General features: G+C 37.6%; 1 pseudogene; it reads left to right on the top strand.

The window, feature by feature from the left end:
- Positions 1–3454: 3454 nt before the first annotated feature.
- Positions 3455–17086, top strand: part of LOC110800091 (probable carbohydrate esterase At4g34215) — a 43185-nt pseudogene continuing 29553 nt past the window's right edge.

Genomic DNA, 17086 nt, shown 5'->3' on the forward strand with positions numbered 1-17086 from the left:
GACCTCGAAGAAATTCGAGTCGAACAACAAACTCTAGAGAATGCTCAAGATGACATTCAGGATGAAACTCAGAGATCTTTAGAAGAATCTGGTGAGAATCATGGTCAATCTAGAAATGTTACCCCGCGTAGATCGCAAAGATATAGATCTCAACCGGAAAGGTACTTAGGTATTTTGACGAACGAGAGCTATGACGTTCTATTACTTGAAAGTGATGAACCTGCGACTTACAAACAAGCTATGACGAGCCCTAGCTCCAAGCAATGGCAAGAAGCCATGCAATCTGAATTAGACTCCATGTCTGAAAACCAAGTATGGGATTTGGTCGATTTGCCAGATGGCTACCAAGCGATTGGAAGCAAATGGGTTTTCAAACTGAAAAAGGACAAGGATGGGAAACTTGAAGTTTTCAAAGCTAGATTGGTTGCAAAAGGTTACAGGCAAGTCCACGGTGTGGATTACGATGAAACTTTTTCACCAGTTGCAATGCTAAAGTCTATTCGGATAATGTTAGCAATCGCTGCATATTACGATTACGAAATATGGCAGATGGATGTCAAAACTGCTTTCTTAAACGGCGTTTTAACAGAAACTGTGTTTATGACACAGCCTGAAGGTTTTGAGGATCCAAAGAATGCTAAAAAGGTATGCAAGCTAAAGAAGTCAATCTACGGATTGAAGCAGGCATCCAGGAGCTGGAATATACGTTTTGATGAAGCAGTCAGTGACTTTGGTTTCATCAAGAACGCAGACGAATCTTGTGTATACAAGAAGGTCAGTGGGAGCAAGATTGCTTTCCTAGTATTATATGTCGACGACATATTACTTATCGGAAATGACATTCCTATGTTGAACTCTGTCAAGATTTGGCTTGGGAAATGTTTTTCGATGAAAGATCTAGGAGAAGCACAGTACATATTAGGCATCATGATTTACAGAGATAGATCTAAAAGGATGATTGGACTTAGTCAAAGCACTTATATCAATAAGGTGCTTGATAGGTTCAAGATGGCGGACTCCAAGCGAGGCTACCTACCCATGTCTCATGGAATAACTCTAAGCAAGACTCAGTGCCCAAAAACACTTGATGAGCGTAGACGAATGAATGGGATTCCATATGCATCATTGATTGGTTCAATAATGTATGCTATGATATGTACACGCCCGGATGTTGCGTACGCACTCAGTGCTACGAGCAGATACCAGTCAGACCCAGGAGAGGCGCATTGGACTGCTGCCAAGAATATTCTGAAGTACCTGAAAAGGCACAAAGATGACTTCCTGGTCTATGGTGGAGATGATGAATTAATTGTTAAAGGCTATACGGACGCAAGTTTCCAAACCGACAAAGATGATTTCAGATCACAGTCTGGGTTTGTCTTCTGCCTCAACGGAGGTGCAGTAAGCTGGAAAAGTGCTAAGCAAAGCACCATTGCGGATTCTACAACTGAAGCGGAGTACATTGCTGCACATGAAGCAGCAAAGGAAGCTATATGGCTAAGGAAGTTCATAGGTGAACTTGGTGTAGTCCCCTCCATTAAAGGACCAATAGCCCTGTATTGTGATAATAACGGAGCTATTGCACAGGCAAAGGAGCCTAGACACCACCAGAGAGTCAAGCATGTACTTCGTAGATTTCACCTTCTACGAGAGTTCGTTGAAAGAAAAGAAGTCGAGATAAACAAGATTGGAACTGATGACAACATATCAGATCCATTAACTAAACCTCTGCCGCAGGCGAAGCACAACTCGCACACTGCAGCTATGGGAATCAAGCATATTGGAGAATGGCTTTGATATCCCTGTTTAATGTTTTAAAGTTTTAGAGTTTAAATCTTTGTAAAACATTATTGGTTAATCATTCACAATAAATGAAGAGAATTCATTTTTCCATTTAATTTGTGGTTTATTAAATGATGAGTCCCTTCAATTTGACGATGTATTCAAGATAGACTGTCAGGACCAGTCCTGTGACTAAGAAATGTCTATCAAGTGAAATTAAATGTCAAAGGTTGAAAATGGTCCCTAGTCGGAGTTTTCTATAAAATTGGACGCATAGAAAAACGTTAGACGACTAGAATGCAAGATGACTAGTAGTTCTGTTTCTTGAACTATGTGGACATGGCAATGTCATAATCATTTGCATAGATACTTACTTTGGGAAGACTAGTATCGGACAAGACCTATGAAACTTTACTGTAAGAGATGAAAATCTGTCATAAGTAAATTTCATTAAAATTATTAGACACTAAATCCTCAATACCTGAGTGATTTGAGATTACTTGTTTGAGAACTGGTTGCTTTGACGTTGACCAACCGTCGCACCTTAAAAGGAGGCTATAAAGGCAACGCTCAGGTAATCACCTATCAAACGAAGTCTAATCTCAAGATCGCAAGATTGGGATTGTCCTCCCATAAATCGGGATGAGATGCTTAAAAGTTGTACAAGGCCACTCGGAGAGCTAGAAACTGTGAAATGCATGGCCGTGCTCGGATGAATCATAGGCTATGATTATCTGTTTATTTGATCAGTTGAACTCTGAAACCGAGGAACACCTCTGGACATAATAAGGATGACAACTCTTACCTTATGTTCAAGAGCAAGCATCGAGCGACAAAGGAATTAGGAAATGCACACTTGTCCCTAAGGACAAGTGGGAGACTGAAGGAAATAATGCCCTTGGTCCAAGTATGCATTCTATGTTAAGTCTAATAAATGCGGTTCAGTATTAATTAACAAGTTAATAATTCAGTGAGATCAAGTGAGCTGAATGCCTTGATCGGTTAGGATTCGTATAAGATTGATTCCCTAAGTCTACTAGATAAATTAAGTGATTGAATTTTAGATTAATTCAGATTCACTAAATCGTTTCCTAGTAGGATTCTAATATCAGATTCACCTATTTATAGAGCTATAGTAGGATTCTAATAAGCGTATCACTCGAAGTGTGTTACTCGAATCCTAAGGCTACCGGGATTTGTCATATGATTAAATCTAATCCTAAAAGATTTAGTTTGTTTAATTAGAGTCCTAGTAGGATTATAATTAAATAAATTAGTATCCTAATAGGATTCCAAATCCTTTACCATAGCTCTATAAATAGGTGCCTAGGGTCACATATTTACATAGAGTATTCAAGTATTCAAAGTGATTTTTGAGAGCAAAAATTCAGTCATACAATTGCCTAATAAGTGCCGAAAATTCTAAGTACCTTAAGGGCGATCCTAGTTGGTCAAGCTTAAGGCGGATCCGGACGTGCTGTGGACTGGAGGGACGACACTTGGAGTCCTAAAGACTTGTTCTTGTTCGGTTCGGGCGCAGCTAGGGAAGGCACGCAACAAAGAGTATGCATCTAAACTATGCTAAATGATTATGTGTAAATAATATGCTTTCCTGGCTTTATGGTTTTTCCGCATGATTTATGAATTGTCATATGTATCATAACCTAACATATTTGTCCTAGCGGGACAAAGCAACATGGTCGGTAAAGGCGGAGTGATGAACGGAAGATGGGACGGGTTCCAACATCCTTTGGTTTGACGCCCAACAGAGATGGGTGGTTGCTCATGAACCACTACATATCGACATCGATGTGAATAAAACTTGTGGGGTTGCCCCTGGCATGGCCTTTGTCAACAGTCTCCTTTCGTTTGGCAATTTTTCGAAATCTGATGTTGTCGGCTTGGTCCCGTGTGCAGTTGGCGGGACAAAGATTATTCAATGGGGTAAAGGAAGTGACTTGTATAATCGGTTGGTAACACGGGCGAAAGCGGCCGTTCAAGGTGGTGGAAGAATTCGAGGCGTATTGTGGTACCAAGGGGAGAGTGATACAACTAACATTCAGGATGCTAATGCTTATAGAGGAAGGATGGAGACCTTAATTGCCAATTTGCGTTCTGATCTAGGAAAACCTTCTCTATTAATAATACAGGTACATTTGCTTTGCTTTATTCATCAAAATAAATTCATACACTTGAAGGAAATAATGCCCTTGGTCCAAGTATGCATTCAATGTTAAGTCTAATAAATGCGGTTCAGTATTAATTAACAAGTTAATAATTCAGTGAGATCAAGTGAGCTGAATGCCTGACTAGAGGCCGCTTCAGTTCAAGTGGAATTAATTATATTAATCCACAGCTTACTCTTGACTGAACCCGTAGGGTCACACAAATAGTACGTAAACGGATCAAGTATTTAATGGCATTAAATACTCCATCTATGGATATTCGGAATCGACGGATCTTGGTTTCAGTGGGAGCTGAGATCGTCACAGGCAAGAAATGAATACTCCGGAAACGATGATATTACCGGAAACGGAAATATGGATCGTATCGGAAATATAAATATTATCCAAGTCGTAGATGTTGCCGGAAACGGAAACATGGTACGTATCGGAAAATATTATCGGAAATGGAAATATTGCCGGAATCGGAAATATTGCCGGAAACGGAAATATTGTCAGAATCGGAAATATTATCGGAATCAGAAAATAATTCCGGAAACGGAAATATTAGATATTTGTTCGAAACGGAAATTGATTCCGGAATTGGAAATATTAAATATTGTTCGTATCGGAAATGAATTCCGGAACCGGGAATTTAATCGGAAGCGTATCGTACGAATAAACATCGGACGAGCTTGCTAGACGCAAAGCCTAGCACGAAGCTAGGCCCAACGCCTAGCAAAGCCCGCGCGCGACCAAAGCAAGCAAAGCCCAAAGGCGAGAGCAAGGCCAGCAGGCGCGCGCCCCTCGTGGGCTGCGAGCACTTGCTGGGCCTGGGCTCAGCGCGCGCGCGCACGGCGCCCCTCGTGGGCTGCTGCGCCTGCGTGAGTGTTTGTGCTTGCGTACGAAACCTTGATCGGTTAGGATTCGTATAAGATTGATTCCCTAAGTCTACTAGATAAATTAAGTGATTGAATTTTAGATTAATTCAGATTCACTAAATCGTTTCCTAGTAGGATTCTAATATCCGATACCCATGCCCTATAAATAGGTGATCAATGCTCACAATTTATATCGAGTATTCAAGTATTCAAAGTGATTTTTGAGAGCAAAAATTCAGTCATACAATTGCCTATACTAGCCGAAAATTCTAAGTACCTTAAGGGCGATCCTAGTTGGTCAAGCTTAAGGCGGATCCGGACGTGCTGTGGACTATCTACGGAGGGACGACACTTGAAGTCCTAAAGACTTGTTCTTGTTCGGTTCGGGCGCAGCTAGGGAAGGCACGCAACAAAGTGTATGCATCTAAACTATGCTAAATGATTATGTGTAAATAATATGCTTTCCTGCCTTTATGGTTTTTCCGCATGATTTATGAATTGTCATATGTATCATAACCTAACAGTGGTATCACGAGCCTCTTATTATTTTCATAATCTAAATTGCATGAACATGGTTAAATATTACAAATTTGCAAGAATTAAAAGGGGTGATTAATTTTCGTAATTGTTAATTAATTGCAAATTGCGTTTATTTAATTATACGTACGCAGGTTTTCGGCAGTTTCTTCGTTACTCATCCAAATCGAGTGATTTTTGTGTCAATTCCGCATGTAAAAGCCATTCTAAAATTTTGACAAAAATAAAATTTTCGGCCGAACCCAGAATTCTCAAATTCGAAGCCTAACTATGACTTTTCGGAGGTTTTAGTTTTTCGAATGCAAAATTTCGTAAATTTAAGATGTTAAATTAAATATTTGCGATTCTTGTTGATAAATCTTGAATTTTTGATTGACCTACTGTATATGTTTAACAAGTTTGAATGCCTAGCCTTGTTAATTATGCAATCTAATTTGTAATTATGATTAATTTGTTGAAAATTGGAATAATTTAGAATTAATTTGATTTTCATAATTAGTTATAATTTAATTAGATACCTATGATTAAAAACCACCATAAAAATTGTATATTTATGTTAAATTATAAATTTTTATGACCTAGACTTGAATCCATGTTAATCGGAAATCAATTAAATAATAAATTTTCGATTTTTCGCCCTAAAATTATGAAATTAATATTATTTATTAATTTGTCATTAATTTTGAATATAAATTTTTAATTTTTTATGCGATTCGCTCATATAACTTGGACGCACAAAGCAATGGACGCTACGTGTTACCCTTAAGAGGTGTTGTATAGTGCGGGCATGCGACGACGAGCAAGGGAGCTCGTCGCCCATGCGGTACGAATGCAGCGAGCAAGGGCATGGTGCACGAGCACAAGGCAGCAGCCCTGCCTTGTGTCGTGGGCTGTGTGCGATGGGCGAATGGGCGAGGGCGAGAGCAAGGCACGAGCAGTCGCGTGTGGGCAGCAAGCGAGCTGCGCCACAGCGCGCACTACCTCGCGCAAGTGTGCGGAGCCTCGCGCGCAGCGAGCCCAAGCTCGCGTGCCACGAGTGCTACTCCCCAGCATGGATCGCTCGCGCGCAGCGAGCGCTATTGTGCGTGCGACAAGCGCTGCGCCCAGCGATGGCGTGCAGCGTGCTTGTTGCGACGTGCGACGAGCGCTGCGCCCAGCGATGGCAAGCAGCTTGCTTGTTGCGACGTGCGACGAGCGCTGCGCCCAGCGATGGGCTGCGGCAGCATGCTCGTGCGTCGAGCGCTGGCGCGCGCAGCGAGCACTAGCTCGCGTGATGCCTTGCGATGGTGAGCAGCAGCAATGCGACGCAGCGCATGGGCTGCGCGCACATGGCCAGCGATGGCTGTGTGCGTGTGGCCCATGGGCGTGTATTGCGTGGGGTTGTTGCGTTGCGATTAGATCGTTTTTAAATTTAAATTTGAGATTTTCAGTTTACGTAATTTTAATTAATTTTAAAATTGTTAATTTAAATTATTTTCTTGGATTTTAATTTTGAATATTGTAATTATAATAAATTTTATTTATTCTAATTATTTTACTAAAATTAAAATCATGAATTAATTTAAATACGACTGAAATTAAATAAAACTTTTGGATTCAATTATAAATTTATATGAGCTTTAAATTTTAATTAAATTTGTATGTTTCCGGTTAGACTAGAAATACATTTTTATGTTTAAAATTAGTAAAGCATATGAATTTATTGGTTTAAGTGGGAGCCCCTTTTAGTCATAAACTCTTGATTAGGTCTACAAATCCTTAAGGCTAAAACAACTTGATTAGAATTAATAAGGACTGAATAATTTGTAGATTATTGGTGCCCTTGATTAATTGCTGCAAATATTTATGTGATGCATAATGTGTTTTACTAACCAGCTATGTGGGCCATTCATGATAATGAATGGGTGAATGGTATATATAGTATATGTACTGTTTTGCAGGTTATGAAGTGACTAGTATGGCCCAAATAGGATAGAAAATATGGTCTGCGTACCCTTAATTTGAATGTAATTGGTCTAAAGTACCAAAGTTGTTTTTGAATTCAAATATGGTCTGCGTACCATCAAATAGTTGTAATTAGTTTTAATTATAGCTTATCCTATTTGAAGAAAATGGTGCCTCCCACGGAGATTTTCAAGACGGACTTTGAAGTTAAAGTTTCAAGATGAAGTCGGGCCATACTAGATCACATTTATCTTATGCATGTTTTAAGTTATTTATTGCTTTTAAATATGTCTTAAAATGCATGAGATCAAAAGCTTGATTATGTTGCATGATTAAGGATTTTAGTTCACTTAAAATCTAACCAACATAGTAAGAGCCTTAAGTTCCAAACTTAAAAATTGAGTTAAAAGGTGCCATGCCAAAATATACACTTGCTTGGATATCCTTTACATCAATCTAGTAATAGTTTTCGCTCAGCAAGGTGTTACTTATTGGTCCTAAAGGGGCAAGGTACACAAATAATTGTGAGTACATGTTAGTTTTGGTGAAACTCAACGATATAAGTAAGGAGTCCTTTTATGTCGTGGCAAAATCGATAGGTTTACCTAATAAGTTCTTAGACGTGCCTATCAACCAAGAATAGTTTCTAGACTATTAGCAAAAGGTTTTCGCTTACCTAAGATGTTTTAGAATTAAGTCGACAAACTGTGCTTAATTCTTCAATGATTTTAGGATCTTGGAATCATTTTATTCACACCTGCCGGAACACATAATTCGAATAAAATGCTAATGACTTGTTTAAATTGCATGATTGCTTTCATTTTCAAGTTATTATTCATGATAAATGTTTAGACTTTGCATGCTTCAATGAATGTTTTAATTATTGTTTATAATTAAATATCTTGCAATGCGGTTAATCCTTTTAGAAAGGTAACAGTAAATTTCCTCGATTGGTAGTGAATCCAAGAACGATTCACGGAAATGAGAGAAAATGAGCAATTTAAAATGTACGTTTCTTTTCGCGACTTTTATGGTTGTTTTCGAATATCAAAATCGAATGGCAAACCAATTGGTGCTTGTGAATTCAAAATACAATGTAGTTTTGAGATCATAAAGCATTGAGTTTAAACGCTCAGCTTTACCAATGGTTAACAACCTAAAATCTTTTTTCCATTTAATTCTCGAATGAGTCTAGTCCCTAGACATTCGAATAGATCGATGCTTAGAGAACTTTAGAAGCTTCTGGTAAGATCATCTAGTTGAAACAAAATATTCAACATAAATGGTAAAGAACCTTGTTGGTGACATTGGACATGTCCAACAAAGTATAAAAGTCAACACTAAAGAATTCAATTATTAAGACTATAAGAAAGGGTACAAGAAATAGGAAAACAAGGAACAAATGAAAGGAGTTTACGATTCCGTTTCTACCTATAAGTTTATGTTTAAAGAAAAGTGACCTAGCAATCAAACTTCCTTGGTATCATATACCGCTTGAAGTTCTTCTTCGGTAATAACTCAAACAAAGGAAGCTAGGCTACACTAATGACCTACAAGTGGGAAATGAAGCATGGCAATGCTACATTAGTTGCAGGGTCATCTAGTTTGTTTTAAGTCCTTTCAAGGTTGGAACTAAATGGCTATTTTGTTCCATAATCAGCATACCTAAATTTCTGCTTCAAACACAGAAAGACTCACATTCAGAAGAACAAAAACACTGTTTGTTTGTTTGTTTATTTGAATGAAATGATCATTTACGGGATGAGTCAATATGCTTGATTAAAACAAACAACACTTTAACAATAAAAACTTTACTAGGTTCCACTAATCTTTGGCACTGTTGCTTAGACCATATCAACAAGTCAACATTCAAAAGCTCTATTTTAACAGACTTTTGAAAGTTGATTAATTTCTAGATCAATTTAAGACAGCTAGTCTTACTTGTTGAAAGTAACAAAAGATATGAACTATTGTTAGAACGCCTAGACGATAGAGTTCAAAGTTAAAGAAAGGTTTTATGACTTTATTATTTCACACAGATTTGAGTGAATATAGGTTTATTTACTCAATGTGATATAAGTTTGAATCTGTTTGACTAGTTCAAAGATTCAGAAGTATAAATCCCACTTGGCAAGAAATCATAAAGATCTAGGTTAGATCATGTTGATGATTACTTGAGACCAAATATGATCATCAATGATTGTGTGTTGTAATTTCACAATCTAGGTCCATAAGATATGGCATATCTTAGTTGGAATAATCGAGGTCAATTAGTACTTGATTCGATTAATGAAGAATCATAAAGACTTTTCCTATAATTTCTAAAACAAATGCTCAACTACCACCAAACTAAACCAAATTCGTCAAAGCTATTGAAAAGTAATTTCAGAATAACTTTTCATAAAATATATCTGGAGAGTTGCAAAACTCAGTGGGAGCTTAGTGTTTGTCATTCGACAAACTAAGGCCCAAGTATAGATATATGTTTCATTGTGATTTATTCAAATGAGACACAAGGGTATTGTTTCTACCACGAATTTTTGAGAACATAATGTTTGTTTGCTCGAAATAATGTCCTTTTGGAGATTCGTTTCCAAAATGACAAGTGGGAGAAAATAGACCTCGAAAGTTTTCGAGGCGAACAACAAACATAAACGGACATTCCGGAGGCTTTTCGAAGTGCTTCAGAAAAACCGAACTTATTCTTTAAGGACTTTAGAAGTGGCTTTAAAGAATAGACATCTCTTAGAAGACTTTACAAGTGCTTCAAAGAGAACAGAATATTCAAAGGACTTTCAAGTGGCTATTGATATTCTATTGTTTGATGTTCTATACCCAAGTAGGCATAGAATTCAAGTCACTGAAACCATGAGATTCTTCTATTAGATAGTGAAGAAACATAGAGATCAGGTCAATGAAACTATGAGATTCTTCTATTAAATAGTGAAGAAACCTACAACTTGCAGTCAAACTATTATCATATAGATTAATGAGTTTGTGACTTATAAGAAAGCTATGACGAAATATAGATTCCCTAAAATGGTTAGAGGCCATATATAGACTATATGTTTAATTGGTTAAAGGCCATAAAACATACTCAATGTTTTGATGACAAAATTGAAATTTTGTTGATTTGCAAGAATAGTTTCACACCTATTGGTTGCAAGTTTGTTTTAAGGATAAAAACCATCAAACATGGAATTGTGTTCACACACAAAGCTAAATTAGTTGCTAAAGGTTACAAGCAAATTCATGGTATGGATTGTGTTGAAACCTCATGCATAATCGTAATGCTCAAGTCTATAATTCAAGCAATGATTGCATATTGGTACATATGACAACTGGATGACAAAACGTATTCCTCAGTCAAATGTTGGAAGAAACTATGTACATGGTATGTCATAGGATTTGTGGATCCAAATAATGCTTGAAATGAAAGCTAGCTTATGAAATCTAAGTACAGATTTAAGCAAGCAATTGGGAATTGGAACTGTATTTTAGTGAAACTAATAAGTATTTTAGTTTCATAAAACGTACATAATTCTTATAGATATATAAGAAGTTTAGTGGGAGTACGTAAAACTTAATTGGTCCTGTGTGTATCAAACACATATCTCTCTATTGTGAAATAACATTCAAATGCTAATGACTTAGGTTTGAAATTATTCATCAATGATGGACCAAGGCGAAACTTAGTACCTACTGGGTATTAAGATCTATTTACAAAGATTTTATATTATTGTTTTGGATTAAGTAATGGCATTTACTAAAATCAAACACGAAATACTCCATTGGAGATATTCGACCCATGTGAATAAATCTAAGTAAAGAATGTTTGAACTATGTATAAGAATTTACTAAGTTAAACATCAAAGGATCTGAGTAAGATTCATAACCTATATTATATGTCAAAGAATTTAGCTGGATTTAGTATCTACTGAAACTAGATGAGCTAAAGTTACATGAATAGAATTCAATTGGGAATTATTCTGCAAAAGAATTTATCATGTATGATATAATATGAGGATCGCCAAAAACGTATCGTATGACTTTAGGCATGACGAACATATACCAATCTCTATTGATCTAAGTGAAGACCAATTAGATTGAGATCAAGAAAAACTTATGGTACTTGAAAAGGTACATAGGATTACTTCTTGATTCAAGGAAATAAAGATATGCTAAATATTGATGCTACACGCATAAACACTGGTAAGGATCAAGAAAGATCCCTTTGGAGTTAACCATTGGCAAGGACGAGCTATAGAGCATCGTGTTTTAAAATGGCAACATGGATTGGAGACCATGAATTGTTGCGTGGGAAATTAAAATATTAATTTCTATGTTCAAAGATACAGCTGGAAAGTCTTCCACATATCTGTGAACTGCTTGGATAAGTAAATCCAAACAAAGCATCACTAGCAACCTAAACAGTTGAAGTAGAAGTACTTATTGCCTAAGAAGCAATAAAACAGAGTTGTTTGTATTAATGAGTTCTTCATTGAACTTAGGTAGATCACATGTCTGCTGACTTGATGATTCTTCATTGAAAAATGCGTAGAACCACTCTTGTAGCTGGACAGACTAGATCACAAAATACACATACTCAGAAGATCTTATCATCCTATCTCAAAGAACATTCGATGAAAAGGATATTAAGATTGGCAAAGCATGATAACTAAACCTATGCAACAAGTGAGAAGCAACACTCACATTGTAGCACTGGAAATCAAGCATAGCTTTGAATTCCATGAAATGTTTTAAAGATGGGTTAGAGGCCCATGCTTGTAAAACGTTGGGGTTGAACATTTATCATATATGAAATGTATTTTTCATATTCCATTTAATCTTGGTTTTGTATTAAATGATGAGTCCCTTCAATTTGACGATATATTCAAGATAGACTGTCAGGACCAGTCCTGTGACTAAGAAATGTCTATCAAGTGAACTTGAATGTCAAAGGTTAAAAATGGTCCCTAGTCGGAGTTTTCTATAAAATTGGACGCATAGAAAACGTTAGACGACTAGAATGCAAGATGACTAGTAGTTCTGTTTCTTGAACTATGTGGACATGGCAATGTCATAATCATTTGCATAGATACTTACTTTGGGAAGACTAGTATCGGACAAGACCTATGAAACTTTACTGTAAGAGATGAAAATCTGTCATAAGTAAATTTCATTAAAATTATTAGACACTAAATCCTCAATACCTGAGTGATTTGAGATTACTTGTTTGAGAACTGGTTGCTTTGACGTTGACCAACCGTCGCACCGTAAAAGGAGGCTATAAAGGCAACGCTCAGGTAATCACCTATCAAACGAAGTCTAATCTCAAGATCGCAAGATTGGGATTGTCCTCCCATAAATCGGGATGAGATGCTTAAAAGTTGTACAAGGCCACTCAGAGAGCTAGAAACTGTGAAATGCATGGCCGTGCTCGGATGAATCATAGGCTATGATTATCTGTTTATTTGATCAGTTGAACTCTGAAACCGAGGAACACCTCTGGACATAATAAGGATGACAACTCTTACCTTATGTTCAAGAGCAAGCATCGAGCGACAAAGGAATTAGGAAATGCACACTTGTCCCTAAGGACAAGTGGGAGACTGAAGGAAATAATGCCCTTGGTCCAAGTATGCATTCAATTTGAAGTCTAATAAATGCGGTTCAGTATTAATTAACAAGTTAATAATTCAGTGAGATCAAGTGAGCTGAATGCCTGACTAGAGGCCGCTTCAGTTCAAGTGGAATTAATTATATTAATCCACAGCTTACTCTTGACTGAACCCGTAGGGTCACACAAATAGTACGTAAACGGATCAAGTATTTAATGGCATTAAATACTCCATCTATGGATATTCAGAATCGACGGATCTTGGTTTCAGTGGGAGCTGAGATCGTCACAGGCAAGAAATGAATACTCCGGAAACGATGATATTACCGGAAACGGAAATATTGATCGTATCGGAAATATAATATTATCCAAGTCGTAGATGTTGCCGGAAACGGAAACATGGTACGTATCGGAAAATATTATCGGAAATGGAAATATTGCCGGAATCGGAAATATTGCCGGAAACGGAAATATTGTCAGAATCGGAAATATTATCGGAATCAGAAAATAATTCCCGAAACGGAAATATTAGATATTTGTTCGAAACGGAAATTGATTCCGGAATCGGAAATATTAAATATTGTTCGTATCGGAAATGAATTCCGGAACCGGGAATTTAATCGGAAGCGTATCGTACGAATAAACATCGGACGAGCTTGCTAGACGCAAGGCCTAGCACGAAGCTAGGCCCAACGCCTAGCAAAGCCCGCGCGCGACCTAAGCAAGCAAAGCCCAAACGCGAGAGCAAGGCCAGCAGGCGCGCGCCCCTCATGGGCTGCGAGCACTTGCTGGGCTTGGGCTCAGGGCGCGCGCGCGCACGGCGCCCCTCGTGGGCTGCTGCGCCTGCGTGAGTGTTTGTGCTTGCGTACGAAACCTTGATCGGTTAGGATTCGTATAAGATTGATTCCCTAAGTCTACTAGATAAATTAAGTGATTGAATTTTAGATTAATTCAGATTCACTAAATCGTTTCCTAGTAGGATTCTAATATCAGATTCACCTATTTATAGAGCTATAGTAGGATTCTAATAAGCGTATCACTCGAAGTGTGTTACTCGAATCCTAAGGCTACCGGGATTTGTCATATGATTAAATCTAATCCTAAAAGATTTAGTTTGTTTAATTAGAGTCCTAGTAGGATTATAATTAAATAAATTAGTATCCTAATAGGATTCCAAATCCTTTACCATAGCTCTATAAATAGGTGCCTAGGGTCACATATTTACATAGAGTATTCAAGTATTCAAAGTGATTTTTGAAAGCAAAAATTCAGTCATACAATTGCCTAATAAGTGCCGAAAATTCTAAGTACCTTAAGGGCGATCCTAGTTGGTCAAGCTTAAGGCGGATCCGGACGTGCTGTGGACTGGAGGGACGACACTTGGAGTCCTAAAGACTTGTTCTTGTTCGGTTCGGGCGCAGCTAGGGAAGGCACGCAACAAAGAGTATGCATCTAAACTATGCTAAATGATTATGTGTAAATAATATGCTTTCCTGGCTTTATGGTTTTTCCGCATGATTTATGAATTGTCATATGTATCATAACCTAACATATTTGTCCTAGCGGGACAAAGCAACATGGTCGGTAAAGGCGGAGTGATGAACGGAAGATGGGACGGGTTCCAACATCCTTCGGTTTGACGCCCAACAGAGATGGGTGGTTGCTCATGAACCACTACATATCGACATCGATGTGAATAAAACTTGTGGGGTTGCCCCTGGCATGGCCTTTGTCAACAGTCTCCTTTCGTTTGGCAATTTTTCGAAATCTGATGTTGTCGGCTTGGTCCCGTGTGCAGTTGGCGGGACAAAGATTATTCAATGGGGTAAAGGAAGTGACTTGTATAATCGGTTGGTAACACGGGCGAAAGCGGCCGTTCAAGGTGGTGGAAGAATTCGAGGCGTATTGTGGTACCAAGGGGAGAGTGATACAACTAACATTCAGGATGCTAATGCTTATAGAGGAAGGATGGAGACCTTAATTGCCAATTTGCGTTCTGATCTAGGAAAACCTTCTCTATTAATAATACAGGTACATTTGCTTTGCTTTATTCATCAAAATAAATTCATACACTTGAAGGAAATAATGCCCTTGGTCCAAGTATGCATTCAATGTTAAGTCTAATAAATGCGGTTCAGTATTAATTAACAAGTTAATAATTCAGTGAGATCAAGTGAGCTGAATGCCTGACTAGAGGCCGCTTCAGTTCAAGTGGAATTAATTATATTAATCCACAGCTTACTCTTGACTGAACCCGTAGGGTCACACAAATAGTACGTAAACGGATCAAGTATTTAATGGCATTAAATACTCCATCTATGGATATTCGGAATCGACGGATCTTGGTTTCAGTGGGAGCTGAGATCGTCACAGGCAAGAAATGAATACTACGGAAACGATGATATTACCGGAAACGGAAATATGGATCGTATCGGAAATATAAATATTATCCAAGTCGTAGATGTTGCCGGAAACGGAAACATGGTACGTATCGGAAAATATTATCGGAAATGGAAATATTGCCGGAATCGGAAATATTGCCGGAAACGGAAATATTGTCAGAATCGGAAATATTATCGGAATCAGAAAATAATTCCGGAAACGGAAATATTAGATATTTGTTCGAAACGGAAATTGATTCCGGAATTGGAAATATTAAATATTGTTCGTATCGGAAATGAATTCCGGAACCGGGAATTTAATCGGAAGCGTATCGTACGAATAAACATCGGACGAGCTTACTAGACGCAAAGCCTAGCACGAAGCTAGGCCCAACGCCTAGCAAAGCCCGCGCGCGACCAAAGCAAGCAAAGCCCAAAGGCGAGAGCAAGGCCAGCAGGCGCGCGCCCCTCGTGGGCTGCGAGCACTTGCTGGGCCTGGGCTCAGCGCGCGCGCGCACGGCGCCCCTCGTGGGCTGCTGCGCCTGCGTGAGTGTTTGTGCTTGCGTACGAAACCTTGATCGGTTAGGATTCGTATAAGATTGATTCCCTAAGTCTACTAGATAAATTAAGTGATTGAATTTTAGATTAATTCAGATTCACTAAATCGTTTCCTAGTAGGATTCTAATATCCGATACCCATGCCCTATAAATAGGTGATCAATGCTCACAATTTATATCGAGTATTCAAGTATTCAAAGTGATTTTTGAGAGCAAAAATTCAGTCATACAATTGCCTATACTAGCCGAAAATTCTAAGTACCTTAAGGGCGATCCTAGTTGGTCAAGCTTAAGGCGGATCCGGACGTGCTGTGGACTATCTACGGAGGGACGACACTTGAAGTCCTAAAGACTTGTTCTTGTTCGGTTCGGGCGCAGGTAGGGAAGGCACGCAACAAAGTGTATGCATCTAAACTATGCTAAATGATTATGTGTAAATAATATGCTTTCCTGCCTTTATGGTTTTTCCGCATGATTTATGAATTGTCATATGTATCATAACCTAACAGTGGTATCACGAGCCTCTTATTATTTTCATAATCTAAATTGCATGAACATGGTTAAATATTACAAATTTGCAAGAATTAAAAGGGGTGATTAATTTTCGTAATTGTTAATTAATTGCAAATTGCGTTTATTTAATTATACGTACGCAGGTTTTCGGCAGTTTCTTCGTTACTCATCCAAATCGAGTGATTTTTGTGTCAATTCCGCATGTAAAAGCCATTCTAAAATTTTGACAAAAATAAAATTTTCGGCCGAACCCAGAATTCTCAAATTCGAAGCCTAACTATGACTTTTCGGAGGTTTTAGTTTTTCGAATGCAAAATTTCGTAAATTTAAGATGTTAAATTAAATATTTGCGATTCTTGTTGATAAATCTTGAATTTTTGATTGACCTACTGTATATGTTTAACAAGTTTGAATGCCTAGCCTTGTTAATTATGCAATCTAATTTGTAATTATGATTAATTTGTTGAAAATTGGAATAATTTAGAATTAATTTGATTTTCATAATTAGTTATAATTTAATTAGATACCTATGATTAAAAACCACCATAAAAATTGTATATTTATGTTAAATTATAAATTTTTATGACCTAGACTTGAATCCATGTTAATCGGAAATCAATTAAATAATAAATTTTCGATTTTTCGCCCTAAAATTATGAAATTAATATTATTTATTAATTTGTCATTAATTTTGAATATAAATTTTTA

The sequence above is a fragment of the Spinacia oleracea genome, chromosome 3 (assembly GCF_020520425.1).
Source record: "Spinacia oleracea cultivar Varoflay chromosome 3, BTI_SOV_V1, whole genome shotgun sequence".
NCBI classification, from domain to species: domain Eukaryota; kingdom Viridiplantae; phylum Streptophyta; class Magnoliopsida; order Caryophyllales; family Amaranthaceae; genus Spinacia; species Spinacia oleracea.